General features: G+C 38.2%; 1 protein-coding gene across 4 annotated transcripts in view; it reads left to right on the top strand.

Annotated features, from left to right (window-relative positions):
• Nucleotides 1–18,342, top strand: part of peak1 (pseudopodium-enriched atypical kinase 1) — a 120,298-nt gene that overhangs the window by 26,112 nt on the left and 75,844 nt on the right. For all 4 annotated transcript variants that reach the window (XM_069902523.1, XM_069902522.1, XM_069902520.1 and 1 more), the window contains exon 2: nucleotides 15,460–15,516. The gene's annotated coding sequence lies outside the window, so the exon portion shown is untranslated. The remainder of the gene's footprint in view (nucleotides 1–15,459; nucleotides 15,517–18,342) is intronic.

Below are 18,342 nucleotides of genomic sequence, written 5' to 3'. Positions count from 1 at the left end.
AATGTTGATCAGGAGTTCTATTATTGTTTGAAATCAACCTGATTTTAGTGGCCGCAACTCAGCTTTTGATCTCATCTTCATGCAAAGTTGAAGGAATTTGCTAAAGGATTTGGAACTAGTTCAGTTTTTGTTGCAGATTGGCCACTTCAAAAACGACTTGACTTAAATCCTGGGCAAAACATCAAGAAATAAATCATCTAGTTCCCACCGATGATTGGCAACTGATTGATATGTTTGAAATTGACCCTGTCACAAAGTTGAAGCAGTTGAGAGTGTCCACTTTTAAAGCAAAGTAAAAAGGTATTTATATTAATGAAAATAGATGAGCAGCAAATTGCTTTCATGGTTTTGTTTAGTGTGACTCAGTGGGGGAAAAGAGTGGGAAATAAAGAAATCTGAAAATTGTGATCTCAAATAAAATCATTGTTTTATCATTTTATTAATGTGTTCTTGGATTTTATAGAGGATTAATTCGACCAAAGCATGGCATCATAAGGCAAGTAAACTTTAAAAAATATATATTTTGGCGGGGATCTGGGCATCCCTGTCAATGCTATAATTTTTGTACTCATTTCTAATTGTCCTGGAGAAGGTGGGAGTAAACTGCACCCCCCCCACCCACCCAAGAACCATTTGAATCTTTGTAAAGAGGTGAGTTGCAAGATTTGGGGTCCAAGACAATGAAGGGAAATGATGCATTTCGGAGTCAGGGTGGTATGCAACAACTTGGCGGGCTAGCTGGAGATGGGAGTAGAGGTTGTAGGTCAGAGGTATGGTAATAGACTGGGCAACTGCAGTGGGTATGATTTATTAATGGAATAATCTTCCCTCCATTAATGACATCTTTAAGAGCCAGTGTCTCATGAGACAAGCAGCCTCAGTCATCAAGGACTCTCACCACCCAGGCCATGCCCTTTTCTCACTGCTACCATCAGCGAGAAGGCACAGGAGCCTGAAAAGACATACTCAACATTACCAAAACAGCCCCTTCCCCATTGCCATGATTTCTAAACGGACAATGAGCTGATAGACACTACCTCACTTTTTTTAAAAAAAATCATTTTTGCACTAATTTTTTCTTCAAGTCTTGTATTTACAAAATTGTAATTTGTGCTTCTTGGTTTGCACTGTGTAGTGCTGTCACAAAACTGATTTCATGACCTTAAACCTGATTCTGGTTCTGCAGTCGTTGTGTGACGGTGGTGGAGGGAATGAAGTTGATTGGATGCTTTGACCTGGATGGCACTGAAAGTTGTTGGTGCTGCTCTCATCCAGGGGTGTGACGAAAACCCCAGCATTGTGTGTGTGTTTTTTTAAAAACTCATCACTTTTTAAAAAAAATATTTTATTTAAAGTTTTTCCATACATGTAGTTAATAAATTATTACACAATACAATAAAAATTTAAATTTTAGAAAATTTCATTCATTTCATGATGGATATAACCCCTCCCCTTCCTTCCTTCCTTCTTCCAACCCCCTAAAGTAAGAAAGAAAATAAGATAGTATAATGGATTGTCACTCCCCAACACATGAGAATTCAACAGAGTTTATATGATCGCTTTAAGGAAGAAGGTTAACACAGGTCTCAAGAGGCTAGAAGAATGTTTCTCCATATTTATACCTAAAGTTTGCATTCTTGCACAAATATAGGATATTTATTTCTCAAATTAGATGTGATTTTCTCCAAAGGAATACAGCTTTGAATTTCTGCATTCCATCTTCCCATACCTAAATGTGAATCCAATTTCCAAGTCACTGCAATAGATTTCCTTGCTACTGCTAATGCTATTTTAACAAATTTTGTTTGATTATATTGATAATTTTAACTTGGGTCTTGTTCCTACTATATTTCCCCAATAAGAATAAATCTGGATTTAATGGAAATACTGTACTTGTAACTTGTTCTAAAAAGTATATATCTTACATTAATATTTGTCATACAATCGTGACAGAGATCCAACCATCTTTGCTCGTCTACTATAATATTCAAATCCAGCTCCCATTTCTGTCTAGATTCTTTATTTAATAGTTCCTGTTTGCAATAAGAAATTCATTGCAGAAGTAAATTTCTTACTAGGCATTCCATATTCCTTAATTATTCAAATGATATCAATTGGCCCAGTCCATAACAATCTTCAATATTTTTAATACCCTTACTTAACAAAGTGATTAAAAATTGATCGTCTTAGGGGATTATACTTGCTTTTGTTCCAATTTCATCATTTATCTTATTCCAGACAATAATCAAATGCTTCAACAATGGTGTCTCTTAACACCAATTATTAATTATGAATCCCATTTATATATAAATTCCTCTGCTAATCTCTCTCCTGTTTTATCCAATTCAATTTCAACCCATGCCTGTTTCTCTACTCCTTCAAAAAAAAGTGAAAAATTTGATTTGGGCTGTTTCAAGTTAGGAAGCTGAAGGCCTCCCAATGTATATTTCCACATTAATCTTTCTCTTGATATTTCATCTTCCCAAATAAATTTTTTTGCATATTTTTTTAACTCTAGTATTTATATTTTTTTTAAAACTTTTGTGGCAATAATAGAGGTAAAGTTTGAAAAATATACTAAATTATTTGGAATATATTCATCTTGTAATACAATTAATCCTTCCTATTAATGTTAGAAGAAAAGTCATCCATTTTTTTTAATAAGCCACCTTCAACTTTTTTGAGCTGTGGGAAATGATTCAGTTTGTATAATTTTTTTAAAATTGTTACCTACATGGATCCCTAAATATTTAATCCCATCTTTTGGCCATTTAAATTGAGTATTTATTTGACAATGACTATAATCTCTTTCTGTGAGAGGCATAATTTCACTTTTGTCCCTATTTATTTTATAACCAGAGATCTTACCATATTCTTCCAAGTTAAAGTGTAGTTTCTGTAAGGAAGTCTCAGTTTCTGTCAAATATGAGAACATCTGTAAATAAGCTAATTTTATGCTCTTCTTGGCCAATCTTAAATCCCATATTTCCAAATCACACCTAATTACTTCTGCTAATGGCTCTATAGCTAATATAATCAAAGCTGTGGATAAAGGACATCCTTGTCTGTTTGATCTGGTCAGTTGAAATGGAGTAGATATCTGTCCATTCATTACTACTTTAGCTTTAGGATCATTATATAATGCCTTAATCTAATTTATTAAAGTTTGACCAAATCCAAATTTGTACAGGGCTGTAAACAAAAAGTCCCATTCCAATCTATCAGAGGCCTTTTCTGTATCGAAAGCCACAGCAACACTTGGTTCTTTTCTTTTTTGTGCCAAATGTATAATACTAAGTAGTTTAGACACATTGTCCACTGATTGTCTCTTTTTTTTTTACAAAGCTTGTCTAATTTAGTCATTCTATTTGCTAGTATTTTAGCAAGTATCTTGTAATCTGCATTTAATAATGAAATAGGTCTATATGAAGAAGGTTTCAAAGGGTTGCTTTTTTTTTGGTATCAGTGATTATTACTGTTGAAAATAATTCTGGTAGAGTATGCGTTCTTGATGCTTGATCAAGCATTTCAATAAAAATAGGAATCAATAGATTAAATTCTTTATAGAATTTGGGTGGGAAAACCATCTTCTCCCAGTGCTTATTACTTTGTAATGAACTCATTGCCTCCTTCACTTCTAGTTGTGTAAAATTAGTGCTTGTTCTACCATACTCAATCTACGTAAATGTATTTGAGATAAATATCTATTTATTCTCATCTTTTAAAGACTCTGACCTATATAATTTAGAATAACATTTCTTAAAACATACCTTTATTTCTTGAGGTTTATAACTGACGACATTCTGATCATTTTTAATTGTATTAATTGTTCTTGATACCTGTTATGTTTTCAATTGCCATGTAAGTACTTTGTGATCTTTCACCAAACTCATAATACTTTTGTATATTCTTGTAATCACTTTTTCTGTTCTATAAGTTTGTAATGAATTATATTGGTTTGTTGTTAATTAGTCATCTACGTTTATCCTCAGAACTTCTCTTCCTGTTCTAATCGATCTACCTCTTACATCTACTCCTTTTTGATGTTAGAAGTAAAGCTTATAATTTGACCTCTCAAATATGCTTTCAAATCATCCCATATTACAAATTTATCATTCAGAGTTTGTTATATCACAGAGTAGTTGTATTTGTTCTCTAATAAAATCCTGTAAAGCTGTTCTTAAAAAGTAATGAATTCAATCTCCATCGATAGGCTGATTTCTCTTTGTCAGGCATTTCAATCATCATTAATGATCTGACAAAATTCTCGCTTTATATTCTGCATCAAATATCCAACTTTGTAATTGTGCTGAAATTAAAAATAAATCTATTCTGGTATAGGAGTCATGTCTATTTAAATAAAAAGAATAATCTCTTTCTCTAGGATGAATTCTTCTCCATGCATCTATTACATTTAAGTCTCTCATTAATTCCAATGTGGCTTTTGCTGCTTTAGCTCTTGACATTCCTCTAGTAGTTCTATCTAAAATTGGATCCAAACCGAAATGAAAATCTCTTCCTATTAAAATATTCTCATGCGCCTCTGCTAAATTCAATAAAGCTTCCTGTATAAATTTTCCATCATTTACATTTGGTGCATGAAGATTTAAGAGTCCATAATTCTGAATATATTTGACAATGTATCATCACATATTTCCCTGCAGGGTCAATTACTACATTTTGATTTTTCATTGAAAGGTTTTTTTTTCTCACCAAAATTTTCACTCCTCTTGCCTTACATCCCCAATCGGTTTTCAACTTTAAAATGTCCTTTTTCATTTAAATGTTTTTCTTGCAGAAAGACTAAGTCTACTCCCATTTTCTTAATATGTGCTAGTACTCTTTCTTTTCACTGTTTCGTTTAGTCCATTAACATTAAAATTTAGAAATTTCACTACATTACTCGTCTTGATAATCCACCCCCTTCCTCCCTCCGCTCTTTTATTCAATATTGGAAGTATTGGTGTGGACTTCCTCCAGGAATCCAGATAGAGAAAAGAAAACATACTTTTAAAGCATATGTTTTTATCACCTTTATAATTATATATAAACAAAATACCCCACCCCCCCCCCCCCCCCCCAGTAGGTGTTGGTTAAATAATACCCAACACGAACTCCCTCTATTTTCCGGATTGCAGCCAAAGGCACAGTTACCCAGATGATACAGTAGGAGTCAGAAACCCATCTCCTCCCCAAGCCCCTGGTATATTAATCTTTAATCATCTAGTACAAACATAAGAAAAAATTCACAGAATTTCAGGAATTTTCAAAAATCAACAAAGAAATAAACCAGGTAAGCAGAATTTTAAACTAACCATGCCTGCGTACGCTACCAAGCAAAGCACACTGATGGCTATTCTTCTTCTTCTTCTTCTTCATTCCACCTGGGCTCTTGGGAGATTTTGCACAAGTTTTTTCGTTTCCACAAAGCTCAAAGAATTTATTTTTGACCTCCAGGCAAGAAAATCTTCAAAGTTGCCGGATGGTGCAATGCAAATCGAGAGAATCTTCTTAACCGGGCTGAATTCTCTTCTTTTTTTTAAAAAAAACCAAAAATCGGGATTTATGTCAGGGTAAAATAAAACTTTACTCCTCGCATACTCAAGTGGACCTTATGCCAGGGTCGAAATCTTCCCTCTATCTTGATATCGAAGAAACTTAATTGGTATGGAATGTGGATTCTGATTTGGATTCTGAGAGCTCTGTATGGACTTTCAATCTCTATAGGGCGATCATAGTTCACTTACCCATTCAGGAATCCATTTCATTTATATTTTTTAAAAAGCCAATTGGATCTTACTCCTCCACTCCTTCTTTAAGACCCACTATTTTAGTGTTATTTCTTTACTAAAGTTTTCCAGTGTGTCCACTTTTTGCTGAAGCTTTTGATTTTCTATAGTTAGAGCAATGGTGGAATCTTCAACTCTAGTATCTCTACCATCCATATGCTGCGTTTCTCCCTGCACTTTCTTAATTTTCCCATCTAATTTATCAATTTTTCTTTTTCAGATGATTACATCCAGAACCTTATTTCTCCTTTCACATCTCTTCTCATTTCTTGAAATTCTTGTGAGAGTCCAGGATACTATCACCAATGCATATATTTGTATATATTTGCATATTGCAGTAGTGATTGGCTGAGAGCTGTAGCCACGCCTACTGGCGGGTCATAAAGGGATGCTCCTAACCAGACCCAGTTCAGTCTGGACTGGTCGACGTCGATGTAATACGCGCCAGTCTTTTGCTCATGAAAGCCTTGGTTTGAGTCAACATGTCTTTGAGTCATTCGACGCACTACAATTCTTTTATTAATGAGTCAATGCTGGTTATATCCTTTGCTTTTACTTTTAAAAGTTTTAGCTTCTTTCAGTTACCTTCTCTTCATCTTTGTCCTCTTTGCTGCTGGTCCGCTGCGATCCTGACTCCTCTTCCTCTGGTGCTTCTGGAGGCCCCAGTTTTTCATGCCCGCGTGATGCACTTCCGGGTTCTTCTCTGACGCCATCTCCCCGTTGCAGCGGGAAAGCGACATCAGCCTAAGTTCCTTTCCCACGATCACTCACCCGGGGAGTAGCTTGGACACTAACTCCCTACTTCTGACTCTCAGCAAGCCTCTGAACTCTCTTGGTCTTCTCTTCACGTCGAGCTCCAGTGGTTACTTTATCTTTCTTTTGGAGGCATTTTGAAAATAATGTAGTAGTGTTCAAGTGTACTTTAAGTGTTTTTAATAGTTTAAAACTTTCTTATTCAGCCTTTTTTTTTACTCATTCACCAGGAATGAGTAAACCCTAAGACATAACGTGACGTTCCTCTCTTATCACACTTCTGATACATTTTGTAGAATATGGAAAGGCTTTGGGTGTCAGGAGTTGAGCCATTGCTAGATGTCCAGTCACTACCTATCTTGCTCTTACAACCATAGGATTTATGTGATTGGTCCAAATAGTTAATGGTGAGAGTAAAATATGAGAGTCTACAGACGCTGTAATTGAAGTAATGCTGGGGAAACACACCAGGTCAAACATCGTACTTGAAATGGCAAAGATATATAACCAAAATTTTGGCTTTTAGCCCTTTGTCAGAATATGAAAAAAATGAAGGCAGGCATCTGAATAAAATGATGGGATGGCGGGGTAGTGGGGGGAGCACAGTCCCACAGGCAGGAGGTAATCGGTGGATGAGGGAGGGAGGGCACTCCAGCAAACAGGGGACGATGGCTCTGGAAATCTGGTGGAAAGAAGACAAAGGGATGGGGAAGAGTGGGAGAAAGGGGAGGGGTCTAGCAGAAACGGGAGGAGCCAACGTTAATGCCATCAGTTGGAGAGTGCCCAGATGGGGGAAAAAAAATCAACTGTTGCTCCTCCAATTTACGGGGGGACTCTGTGCAGTTATTTCTTTGCTCACCATCGAGTGCGTGGGTTGAAGTAATTATTTTGAAGGTCTGCAGAATTTTAATTGTCAGTCATAGTTGGCTGCCTTTTATGTTCAATCTGTGGTGTGTGCACTGAATTTATATTCATTCTTAGAACACTATGTTCTATAGATCATCTGTGCAATTCAGCTTGTTAACTTCAAAGATGGCAATGGAACCAACGGAGAATACAAATTTATGGGTCTTTGAATCTTTGATGTCGCTACAAATTTTAAATTAATCATGCAAACTGAATAATAGTCATTTGAGTTTTTGCTTTTCTGTAAGCTATTTGACTCCATTTTCTGTTGTCGGTTAACCAATCCCCTTTGAATGTTACAGAAATCTTTTACTAATAAAGGTTCGAATGCCATGACCTCCATGGCTCAGTTCCTGTCGCTGGCTGATAAATTACTAATTTCCAGTGCTGTAAACTTTGAATATTGCACACAGTTATGTTTTTGTAAATTAGTAATGATTATGTTCTGCCAAAAAAATGCACAATTTGTTTTGATGAATTGCGAACATTCATATTGTGTGGGATTTTTTAATTGTTTCTTGAGGATTAATGCTCAGTTAGTACGTGTAATCTTACTATAGTATCTTTATTTAGAACTGCTCCACTCTCTATGCAGCACTCATCTGAAGGAATTTGTGTGAGGAGATACAGGAATTCATTCTTTACATGAATACAGATCAAAATCTGCAGTTCTGTTGAATTTTGCAGCAAGCATTATTTGCAATGAACTGCTGCAGTACTTAAACTTACTGGTATTACTAGCCCCCGGAATTAGTGATTGACAGCTTCTATGTTATAAGATTGTAGTATGAAATTATTTAAGCTTTATTGGGTTTTATATTGTTGGAAAGATCTTGACTGATAAACCAACATGAAATGTGTACACCAAGGTTTTGTTTTCTGCACAGACTAATAGCCTCTCCTTTGGTATCCAATGCAACGCTATGCAAATATGAAAATACATTCTAATGTTTTAAACCATAATAATTCTCAAAAATATCCAAACACTGAATGGAAATGACGTTGGCCAACGATCATCTCGTTCTGTTAATTGCATTGGTAATTTCAAGTAATGATCAAGAGGGTCAGCTGTTTAGGTAAAGACTGCCCTCTGGTCTGGATAGATAATGACAATTCCTTTAATATGAACTCGTATAGAACTGTGGAACATTACAACACAGAAACAGGCCCCTTTGGCCCTTCTAGTTTGTGAAGAATGATTTTTCTGCCTGGACCCACTGTCCTGCACCCAGTCCAAAGCCCTCCATACCTCCATCCCATCCATGTACCTGTCCAAATTCTTCTTAAATGTTAAAATTGAGCCCACATTCACCACTCAGCAGGCAACTTGTTCCACACTCCCACCACTCTCTGTGTGAAGAGTTCCCCCTAATGTTCCTTTTAAACCTTTCCCCTTTCACCCTTAACCCATGCTCTCTGGTTTGTATCTCACCTTCCCTCAGTGGAAAAATCCTACCGACATTTACTCTGTCTATACCCCTCATCATTTTAAATACCACTATCAAATCTCCCCTCATTCTTCTACACTCTAGGGAATAAAGTCCTAACCTATTTACCCTTTCCCTGTAACTCAGTTCCTGAAGTCTGAGTAAATCTTCTCTGCACTCTTTCAATCTTATTGATATCTTTCCTGTAGTTAGGTGACCAAAACTGCACACAATATTCCAAATTTGGTCTCACCAATGTCTTGTACAATTTTCTTTCTTTTTAAAAAATTTTTAATTGAATTTAACATAAATCCTACATACAAAATCATCTAATAACAAACAAGTCGTATCATGTACACATCATATAATGTAAACATATAATGTAAAGCAAAACCCAAGTTGTTTAACTTACTTCTTTATGCTACTAAATTCTATCAATATGTTACTTAACAGTTTATCCCTTTCTTGTAATGTATCCCAATATAGTTCTGGACAGAAAATAGATAAGACTAAATTAGGCAAACAAAGGGTGCATTCTATCCTAATTAATGATATGATCCATGACTACAATATTAAACCCATATTTAACTAATTAATCTAACAAAAAAGAAGAAAAGATCAAAGAAAAACAAAACAAAAATTCTGTCTAATCGAACCCCACACTCTAAACAAGGTTAACTTGTAAAATTGTAAAGCTATGGATCGAATAGCGGTCTTCAGACACTAGAGAGATTGTACTCCTTTTTTGCCCGGAGGCCATTACCCCCTTCTTAGATGCTGATGTCAACTACATGTCTTCCAGTCTGTGCAAGGAGCACCATGTGTCTGAGGACAGTAAAGGAGAACAACTCGACCCCTTTTAGACATAAACTGTCCATTTATTTCAACTAATCAGTTCTTTGTGAGTTTTATTTTACTCTTTAGCTAACCCATGAGCATTAGCAACTATTTTTCCCTCATAAGATATAGGAGCAGAAATAGGCCATTCAGCCCATTGAGTCTGCTCCACTATTTAGTCATGAGCTGATCCATTTTCCCACTCAGCCCGACCTTCTCCCACAATCTTTGATGCCTTGGCTAATTAAGAACCTATCAATCTCTACCTTAAATATACACCCAATGACCTGGCCTCCATAACGGCCGGTGACAACAATTTTCAGATTTATCACCTTCCGGCTAAGAAATTCGTCTGCATCTCTGTTCTAAGTAGATGGCCTTCTATCCTGAAGTTGCGCCCTCTTGTCTTGGACTCTCCCACCATGGGAAACAAACTTTCAATAGCCCTTTTTATGGAGCGATGCTGCGTTGCAGTTGGCTGAATGAGGAAAATAAAAAGGCAGGCTCTCCTTTTATGGAGAAGGCCTATAAGCCTGATTCAGTGTTGCTTTTATGGAGAGTGGCATTGGGAGCCATCCTCCGGAACCGATGGAGGCAGGACAAGTAGTGCTGTAGCACCACCCATCGCTATTAGGTTAAACATGCGTGCCAAGCAATGACCATCTTCTTTACCCATAATCCCCCCACGCAGCTGGAACCTCTCTGAGAAATGCAGAGCGGTTCCAGCTGCGTGGGGGATTATAGGTAACAAAGATGGCCATTGATCCAGCATTAAAACAAAAGAGGCTCACCCTGCCGGGCTCAGCCGCGCCCTTGTCTGCCTCCTGGCTCAATGAAGGAGTGAGGGGTGGAGGAGAAACGGGAAGAGGACATTTCCAGGTGGCAGGAGGGAGCCCTCATCAGCCCGTCCCTTTATAGCTGGCTGTGGCTTTACAATGAGGGAGGAGTGACTGAACTTCACTGCTGCTGTACCCTCAGGACAGATTGGAGACCATGTGCTGAGTCTGACAGGTTTTATGGAGGTAGATTTAGTGATGTAAGGGTGGAGAACATCCACCTTTACACTTGCTTATTTCTTCACTATAAAAAGGCCTAATATTTACTCTGTCCTCGCCTTTCAACATTCAAAATGTTTCAATTAGATTCCCCCCCATTCTCCTAAATTCCAATGGGTACAGGCCAAGAGCCGTTAAACATGCTTCATAAGATACAGAAAACCGTTCATTCCTCAAATGAATCTGAACTTGGTTTCATAAAACTCTCTCAAACACATCCTAGAAATTTGTACACGAGGCTCCAGGATGCCATTTTAATTGTTGTCTCTTTGCTGTATTTCTGACTGGTGGGGGGGGGGTTCTCCTTTCAAATTGGGGGACAAATCCATCATGTTCTCTCATGTATGTCTGCTCCCTTTGTAATTCAAGTAAATTAGCAAGTTGTTTGATCATGTCTCCATGATTAGGGAGGTGTCTATTTTGTTTCCTGCTGTAGCGCATGACTATTTAGAAGGATTAATATTTGATTAGCCTTTGGATTTAGTTGTGTGAGTCTTAACGATTAGCAACTTGCCAAATGTTGAGCAGTCCTTTGTGTACACTGCAACAAAGAAAATAGATGGTGAGAAACACATTAGCACCAGTACTTCTATTTTGGCAACATGATGAATTTATGTGAAAACAGAAACGCTGGAGGAACTCAGCAGGTCATGCAGCGCCCATTGGAGGTCAAGATGTATAACCGACGGTGTTGGGCTTTATTCCTTCTCCTCTAAGGCCTGGGGATGCTGCGTGACCGGCTGAGTTCCTTCAGCATTTCTCTGTTTTTGCTACAATCACAGCTTCGCGTTTCACCCCATAATGAATTTATGCAAAGGTCTCTACAGAGTTGTGGTACGATATTGCAATTCACCAATGAAAATTTGAATTTCTTTCAACATGGTGAAATGATGCCTAACAGCACTTGATATTTGTCTGATATTTGAATTACAAAAGTATACAATTCTTTTTGTAGCTCTGTGATCTACAGTTCAGTGAATTTACACTTCAAGGGAGGTTATGCCACATTTAAAAACTAAAACACTTGCAAATTGTCTATTCGGTGCTGCATGTCAGTGAAAGCAAAATCAATGTAGATCGTAGCATTCTGTAGAAGTCCGAAAATCCGGACTGCTCGGGGCTTGGGGCGGGCTGGAATCTTGGGCAGAACTTTTAAAATTCAAATTTTAAGGAGGAATGAAGTGGTGCTGCTCGTGGATGGAGGACTTGCAGCTTATACTGCACCTACTTGACACTCCTTTTGCTTCTTTTCCCTTGTTTATGATTTTGCGATAAGCTAATTCTGCACCATGTGCGTATGCATGACATCTTGAAGCCTGATGCTTTAATAACCGTTTCCATGGACTTTTTCATATTGTAAATTGAAGACTTTCTGATGTCACATTTCCATGAGAACACTATTTGTTCACACCATGTTCTAGTTTCTTTATTATTTCAAGTTTGTCACTCAATTGCAGCAATTTCGCTTCACATAATAATTAATAACATTAAGTCTGTGAGTTTTAAAAGTCCAGATTTTTGGGTGGTCCGGATTTCTGGCATCCAGATATTTTTGGGCTTCTATTTTATTTGAAGATATTGAATTTGATATTGGGATTGTTTGTCGGGAAGGAAGACACCTTTGACTTGTGGCGTGCACCTTGCCAGTCGCAAGAAAATATGATGATCGAGTTCTGGGAGTTTTAAGGGAGAATTCTAAGAATCCAAATGCATCTTCTAATGCCTTTATATCGATGCAATCCTGGACAAGCCTCACCAGCAGCTATACATCGTTAGGAGTTTGAGGAGATTTGCTATGTCACCAGACTTGCACATTTCTACGGGTGTGTCATGGAGAGTATTCTGACTGGTGGTGTCGCTGTCTGCACATAATAAAAGTTTGGACGTGTAATGAAGACCTATGGACCGGTTGCAGATCAGTAGGATGAGACAGCACAGACTAGAAGGGCCAAAGGGTCTGTTTTGTACGCTGTAATGTTGTATGGAATACCTTATTGGATGCCCAGAGAGCATGCTTACGCAGAAATCAATGGTACTTTGTTTCAAGAAGGATAATATTTTGTAGGAATGTTTTTTTTTAAAATGCAATCTGGGAGAAATGGACAGAGTCAGAATGAATAGTAAAAAGTGAATGGACATGAAGCCGGCTGGAGAAACCAACAAAAAGATGTCCTGTACTTTTGTTGAGAAGAATTGATTTAAAATGTTTTGATTTGCATACACACGCTTTCTTATTTACCACAGCTATAATATAAAAATCTATCCAAGTCTGAGTTAGTGAGTCTGGTTATGAACTTCTTTCTCGAATTTCCTGCTTTTGGTCGAGAGGGCGGGAATGATTCACAAACCACCATGCTGATCGCTTCTTAATGACTTTTGGGAGTGTCCATAGTTCCTGAATTGGATCCATTTCCATCATCGCCAGCAGAATATTGGAAATCAATGTTGACGTACTATATCCTGCTTTAATATCTTGCCCAGAATTGGACACTACACCAGATGAAGTCTAATTACTGCTTAATGAATATTTAAAAGTACTTTGTTTTTTTTTTAAAATTGCAGGCCTCTATTAACCCATTGGATCCGACCATTTTTAACGTTTCACAAGTTATAATCCAGACTGACTCCACGGGTAAACTACAGTATAAGCATCAGCGGATGGTAGGGTATAAAACCAATCCTGGAAAACAGGAGCATGGAGTCAAAAAGGTTTTAATGAAATTTTTTTTTAGAGCCTGTTACCGCGCTGTTTGTCTATCGGCCCACAAATCCATGCTGCCCAACAACACATAATTGACCTACAACCCCTGGTACGTTTTGAAGGGTGGGAGGAAATCAGAGCCTCTGGAGGAAACCCACGCAGACATGGGGAGAACATACAAACTCCTTACAGACAGCGTGGGATTCGAACCCCAGACCCGATCGCTGGCATTGTCATAGCGTTGTGCTAACCGCTGTGCCAAGTGTGTCAGTTCTAGCTTTTTAAAAAAAAAAAAATTACAGGCCTGTATTAACTTTTCGGACTCCTCCCATTTTAAAAATCTTTCATAATGTATACTTTGTACTGTGTCCTTGGATAAACTACAGTATGAACACTGGTATGAACCAGCTGGTGGTTAGGTATAAAACCAGTCCTGGAATCTATGTGCTTGTTGGTATTCTCTGAAAACCAGGATATGGAGACCAAAGGATACCAAAAATCAAGTATTTTTCTAACTGTCTCTTTCATTTTGCTCTGCCACTTTTAAAACTGTTTATTTTTTCTTTCCCTTTTTAAGATGTTTTTATGGATTTTTACATGATAGAGGAATTAGGGGATATGGGGAGAAGACAGATAGGTAGAGTTAGGTCATAAATTAGATCAGCCATGATCGTATTGAATGGCGGAGCAGGCTCGATGGGCCATTTTTGGCCTACTCCTGTTCCTACTTCCTATGTTCTTAATGTATAAACTTGCATACAAAATTCAATGATATATATAACCAGTCATCTCATATACATTGCAATGAAAATCATGAAGAATAGTATAATACCGTTAACCAGTTGCCTTTTCATATGGAAAACAAACCAATTACCTATTCTTTAATGTACATGATTAAACCCATTTACTAAATAAATTGGGTAAACAAAAATAAAAGAAAAAAGAAAAAGCTATAGAACTAATCAACCCCCTCCCTCTAATCAAGGTTCAATACAAAAGGAAGTTGGGATCAGATAGCAACCTCCAGGCATTGGACGGCCAAACTCTTCAGGGTTCTTAATTCTTCCAATCATGGTAGTATTCCAAGAATGGGCTCCACCTCTTTGCAAATTGAAATTTTCTCTTTTCTTTTAATACTTTATTTAAAAATGTTCAATTGCAATACAAATATTCCTATTTCCCCCTCCATCTTCCCCCCCCCCCAAATCCCACCCTCCCTCCCCAAATTGAAATTTTCTATCTTTAATAATGTATCTAATTTTCTCCACCCTTAAGTAACCTGTGGTACCTTCGGCAGTATGTATACCAAAATTACATCATGTAACCACTGTACATGGGTAGGTAAAGAATCATCCTTCCATTGCAGTAAAATTGCTCGTCTGGCCATCAGTGTAGTAAAAGCTAAAACTTTTCCCTGAGTTGCAGACTGAGCCTGTGATCCTTTAAGATTATCCCTTTTTAGTTTGTATTTAGCTGATGAGTGATATTTGACTATTGCAGAATTTCCACAGGCGTTCTGGTTAAATGGTTGGTTGAATTTCAATACCATCAGTTGTTCTGATGGAGAAACAGATTTCCTTTTGCCATCTGATGATGCAGCTGTATTTCTGAACAAATGTGTAGATCATGGTGGATTGAACATTTTAAACAGTGTAGCAACCTGATTTATAAACATTAAAGTGGTTGGCGCCAATGGGTAAAATATGCCTTTCCTTCTCTTGTAACCGTTGCTTAATGTGAGGAAATCCAATGGATTAGTTAAATGAATCATTGATAATCCAGTCAGTCTGGTCAGAATTTCAGATGCTTACATAGTAATTCAATAATTACTCAAATCTTTGTGAATTGTGCAGCAGGTTCTGAACGACTGGTCATTTGTGTCACATTCACTTCAAGAGAATTGTTAATTTTGGTCATCTAAACTTGGAATAGTGAAGCGCAGAATTTCGCATGTAAAACAAAATCTGAACATCTGTATTTTCACTCTCTAGATACATTATTTGAGATCTTTACAAGAAAAGTCATCTTGTTCCTGAAAGAAAATTAGTGTAAGTAAATTCACCTGGAAAATGTATGTGAAAATTTAATGTAATTGTTTGCTTAATTTTTAAGAAGTTATAACTGTTCCATTATCCTTTGTGACATTTTGTTTTTTTCATATCTGGATTTTTTCATATGCACTTTGGAAAAACAAAGAAAGTTTAGGACGATCTCTCTCCTCCCAATGAACACTGATCAACTTGACTGTTTTTTTTTTGGTTTCCCACTGCCATTCTGGTAAGGTGCATGATGTGCAAGTTTTAGTTTTGGAATGACAAATGATCTATACCAGCCATTCTCAAGCATTTTTTTGGGGGGCTATGCCCCCCCCCCCCTTCCCCTGAACTCTATACAAAGTTTATGGGCCCCTTTCCCCGTGAAGCAGTCAAGTTTTGGATTATTCCATACTTCCCCCAACTGCAGAAATTTTTTATTTTAAAAAAAAATGATGTTCTGTTAGGTGAAAAGAAAACGAGGCTTTTACTTAAATGTGCTGCGGCCCCCAGAGGGTCCGAAGGGCCATCATTGCGAATGGCTGATCTATACCTTGTACAAACTCTAAGGGGTTTCTAAGTTCTCCCCATGTCTGTGTGGGCTTCTTCCAGAGGCTCCAGTTTCTTCCCACCTTTCAAAACATACTGGGGGGGGGGGGGGGTGGGGTGATTGTAGGTCAATCGGGTATAAATGGGCGGCAAAAGCTGTTGGGTCACCATGCTACATGTCTAAATTTAAATTTAAAATGTAAATAAAATTGAAATTTAAATGGAGACAAATCATTTGGACACGTCACTAAAATGTAACAACAGGACGGCTATACATTTCCTAGCGACCGCCAAGCTGACCTTCAAGAACAAAATTTGGTATGTGGACAGTCAAAAACTCATGTCCCCAATGTCTCCTAGAAAGTACACCTCTGGATCCTGTTGAAAATCCACTTTTGTAATTTTTTTTTTCAGAATGTCCCCTAGGTCTTCCCAGAAAGATCTCACCTTTGTACACAGCCAAAGTTCCAACCTCCACAGCACACCTAAAGCTCATTTCTGAAATTTCATGCTTTGATTTGTGTAATTTTTGTGGTGTGAGGTACAACTGGTGCAAGAAATTGGATTGTACCATCCTATATCTGGTGTTGATGACTCCAGTCACACTGTCCGGACATAGGTCTTGTCACCACTCTAAATAAAGAAATAAAATTTAAAGAAAAACAAGACGATCAAATTTGATTTCTTTTGCCATCTAGAAATTCTGAAGATCATAGTATTAAAATAACTAATTTATTGAAAGAAAGATTTTATAGCATGTTGCCTAGGATACAGATGTATTGCAATGGCAAAAACAAAATACATTAATTAGGACTAAAGCAAGTTCAATTTATTATTGCAGTAATAAAGCAGTGTCATATTACATGAAATTTCTTTTTGCCTGCTGAAAGGCAGACAGGTTCGCCACCGGCATCTTTCCGACTTGCAGTCAGAGAGAGAAGCAAAAGAGAGATCCCCCAGAGTCACAGAGTGTCCGTAGATTGGTCTCCAGCCCATGCAGCCGCATAGAATCCAGTCCAAACCATTGCAACCCGAGCTCTGACATGGCCAGGAAACCTTCAGTGCCCTCGGCACCTCCTCAAATCCCAGTTCCGATACCTGGTACCCCTCCAGCAAGTTCGAGCCAGTCTCCAGCAAGCCCACGGGTTCCTCGCCTTGAGTTACCAGCAGCCCACCGCATGCACTGCTCCCTCAGCCGCAGAGTCCCCTCGCCGGTCCACCGCTGTGTCACTGTCCCCACGGGTAGTTTCCTCCACTTCTTCTCAGACTGGGGGTGATCTTCCCTGCTCCAGTCGTCCGCTTCCCCGGAGTCTGCAGCCCCACCTTGTCGATGCCTGCTGATTAATAGACGGCGCCAGCTTGGGCGCAGGCCCGCGGTCACGGGATTTCAAATAAAACACCTGTCGGCTCCCTCAACAGGCCATTCAAAGCCCGTGCTGAGCCGACGGTCATCGACTGGGGGCCTGGACCCCGCGGGAGCGCTGCGTCTCCGCTCCCCGTGGGTCCATACCAGTGGCAGTGCTACAGTATCTCTGGCAGTGCCGCCATCTTTTATGTTGGGTCATTAGCTTCAGAAATGAATGGAAGAGTTCTCTGAGATGAATATAGGAGTTTGCCATGTAGGCCCAGCTGTAACTCAAAATTGTAAAAGACGCTGAAACCGCAATAACAAATCGTTCCTGGACCTGATGATAACAATGCAGCTGAGATGAAAATACCTTTGGTGATGGATTGTACCTGCAAGCCTGGAAGAGCCAGAGAGGGACATTTGACAGACAGTAGGGAGCCTTCCATGAGGGAAGGTATTCATAAATTCCTCATGTCCTGTGAAGTTCTGGAACTGAGTTTGGATTGAGAAACAGTAGTCCAGCAGAAACGTGCTTTAGAAAGCAACTTGATATGGTTTACCCAAAAGGTGTTTTCATGAAAACTGATCAAGCTCAACAACTGAAGAGGAATTTATATGTTTGGAATTTGGGGCAGTACTAAACATGAAAAATTACAAGGAGAATAGGACTGTATTTTATTAAAAGTTCGGAGGAAGTGCAAATTGGACCATCTAAAGCAGTTTTATTTGGATCGCTTCTTTGTGTGATTTGCATCCAGAACTTGATTCTCGATGCTCGTTGCATTAAATTGGCAGGTACCAAATTCACTGTCGATGCATCAAGACAAATAATAAATTGGTCGAATAAAACGTGTTTTTTATGAACGGGGTAAATCTTTGCACAAAAGATTGATGTTGAAGTGGCTTAGGGTGAAATTGTAAAGCATATTTGTGTTTCGTGCCAT

The sequence above is a fragment of the Narcine bancroftii genome, chromosome 11 (assembly GCF_036971445.1).
Source record: "Narcine bancroftii isolate sNarBan1 chromosome 11, sNarBan1.hap1, whole genome shotgun sequence".
Lineage (NCBI taxonomy): Eukaryota > Metazoa > Chordata > Chondrichthyes > Torpediniformes > Narcinidae > Narcine > Narcine bancroftii.
Note: the sequence above shows the minus strand (reverse complement) of the source record. Positions and strands in the feature narration are given on the sequence as shown.